We start from the raw sequence: 3145 nt of genomic DNA, 5'->3' as shown, positions 1-3145 counted from the left end.
CTTCTGGCGTTTAACCTCCAGTTTGAGGTCAAACTGGAGGTTAAACGTGGAAATGCTTCATGGTGAGGAGAAGGTGTCGAACACGTTTAACCTCCAGTTTGAGGTCAAACTGGAGGTTAAACGTGGAAATGCTTCATGGTGAGGAGCAAGTGTCGAACACGTTTAACCTCCAGTTTGAGGTCAAACTGGAGGTTAAACGTGGAATGCTTCCTTGGTTCAAATCATCATTCTGGCGTTTAACCTCCAGTTTAAGGTCAAACTGGAGGTTAAACGTGGAATGCTTCTTAGTGCCCTTTCTCATTCTGGCGTTTAACTTCCAGTTTGAGGTCAAACTGGAGGTTAAACGCCAGTTACAGCATTTCCTCTCTTCTCATGATTTTGGCGTTTAAGCTTCAGTTTAACCTTAAACTGGAGCTTAAACGTCCCATTTGATTTTTAAACTTCCTTTATTGATTTTTGTTGCTTCCTTGCCTAGCCTCTTCTTCCCTGAAATCATCCAAACAATTGCATCAAAGTCTTGCAAAATTTCATGAGAAATCATCCATTCATAGCATTCAAGTAATAACACTGAAAACTCATGGAATTTGCATCAAAATCATAATGTTTGGATGATTCATTGCTTGTTGTTCATTTAACCATTCTTGGTTACTTTAAGCTCAAGAAAATGCATAAAACAACTAAAACTAAAAGAAAAATGCTAGTGAAACTAGCCTAAGATGCCTTGGCATCACTGAACGCCAGGAATGTGCCTGGAGGAGACAAGCTGGCGTTAAACGCCAGCAACAAGCATGAAACTGGCGTTCAACGCCAGAAACATGCATTACATGGGCGTTGAACGCGAAACAAAAGGCAATTACATTGGCTATATTAGCAAGCATTTGAAGCTCATCAGAAGGGTTTTATGCAGAAAGTTGCAGCATCACTTTTTCATACTTATCAAGTAGAATTATCACTTTTTCATTGCATCCATCAAACACTGCTATGGCCTCTTGTTATTCTTATGTCTTTGGCACATTTTCCTTTCTTTGTTTTTTTTTTCTTAGAGCTCCTTTGCTCCTTGTTTGCTCAGTGTCATGTGTTGCACAAGCCTTTGGCATTTTTTTTTTCTTATCAGTGCATTACACATATCCACTACAGGCATTTTAGTTCACATTTCTTCTTGAGACATTGGTGCCCAGCACCTCTTTGTGTAACTAACTGTTTTGTAGCTAGGTTGCTCTTGATAATGGACTTTTGGTTGATAATCCCGGGTTAGTTAACCCAAGTTACCAAGTGTTGAAACACTCCACAGAACCTATTCATCCAAGCAGATCCCAGTACATAAACACCACAGGCATATGTCTCAGAAGTTCAAACCATTGGTGCCTAGCTTATTTTCTCAATTTTTTTTTTTGCTTTTTGGTTGCCCTTTTTCAGTGGCTTTTTCTTCTTCTTTTTCTTTCTTTTTCATGGCCAAAGACATTTATTCATCAAGATCCGTGCCAGAAACTTGCTCTCCACCTCATCCCAGGTTGTTAGGCTGTCCCTTGGGAATGATTCCAGCCACTTAGCTGCCTTGTCCCTAAGTGAAAATGGGAACAAGAGCAGTTTATAGGCATCTTCCTGGACTCCATTGGACTTCACTGTGTCACAAATTCTCAGGAATTTGGTGAGATGTTGATTTGGATCTTCATTAGCACTCCCACCAAATGAACAATGGTTTTCCACCAATGATATTAGCTGTGGTTTGAGTTCAAAATTGTTGGCCTGAATGGGTGGTTTCTGAATGCTACTACCACAATTCCCAGAGGTTGGGTTTATGTATGAACCAAGAACCCTTCTCTCAGGAATGGCATTGTTTCCATCATCCCTCTCATGGTTGTGAACTTCTCTATCCATGTTGAGATCTAGAGCTTCCTCAAAGTTGTCCTCAGATTCTCCTTCAGATTCTTCTTCTCCCAGTACCCTCTTCCTTCTTGCTTCCCTTCTAAGTCTATGAAGGGTCCTCTCTGGTTTGGTATATGGGGGAGTTGATGTCTCTCCTCTCCTACCTGTCATACAAGAACACACCACAAGCAACAACAAGTTGAATACTCTTGGTTAATGGAAGAGTATGGTTAGAGCAGTTGAGGAATTAATTCAAATAGTTAGTGGGTCAGTGAGTTAGTTGCTTGAAATGAAAGGCATAAGAAAGAAAAAGCAAATAACAGAGTGCAGAAATTAAAATTCAACAAGTAACCTGAACTAAATTAACAAAACAAAACAAAATTGCTCAATCTAGTTAACTTCCAATTTGAGAATTGTCAATCGAAAACCAATCCCCGGCAACGGCGCCATAAACTTGATGCGCTATAACTGGGTATAGCTACGATTAAGGAAATTTGCACAAACGGCAAAATTCCTTCCGGCAAGTGCACCGGTTATCGTCAAGTAAAAACTCACAATAGAGTGAGGTCGAATCCCACAAGGATTGGTTGAATGAGCAATTCGAATTAGAAGTTTGATTAGTTGAGCGGAATCAAGAATTGGGTGTGAATTGCATAAAATAAATGTGGCAGGAAACGTAAATTGCAAGGAATTGAAATTGCATAAACTTAAATTGCGAGAATTAAAGTGCGAGAAGGTAAATTGCTGAAATTAAATGGGTTGGGGGTGATTGCATGAATTGAAATTGCAGAATGTAACTAGAAAGGGATAGACCAGAGAGATGGGTTCATTGGGTATTAGGAGATATTGAGATCTCCGAATCAAAACATTTTCATCTCTTCCTCAACCAATGCATTCATTGAATCTTGCTTGGCAATATTATATGATTGGATCCCAATCCCTTGGCTCACCAATTCTCTCTAAAAACAAACAAATTCCCAATCCCTTGGTTTAAATGTTCATAAGAAGAGATGATTGCTCGATCACTGATTATACCACACAGTTTCATGAACCACAATTTGGTAGGATTACATGTCACAATATCCATCCAAACCCCAATCCAATTCACTGTGAGAAAGCTTCTCTAGCATGAATCCTCCATTCCTTTCCCAAGGTTCCGAAGGATTCCAATTATGGATAGTTTCTTTCCCAAGACAACTACCCAATGGAATTAGATCGAGAAGCTTTCTAACAAAATTCAAGAGAAAAGATTGAAGAAGAAGATAAAAACTATTATTGA

The sequence above is a fragment of the Arachis duranensis genome, chromosome 1 (assembly GCF_000817695.3).
Source record: "Arachis duranensis cultivar V14167 chromosome 1, aradu.V14167.gnm2.J7QH, whole genome shotgun sequence".
Taxonomy (NCBI): domain Eukaryota; kingdom Viridiplantae; phylum Streptophyta; class Magnoliopsida; order Fabales; family Fabaceae; genus Arachis; species Arachis duranensis.
This window is presented reverse-complemented; position numbering follows the sequence as displayed.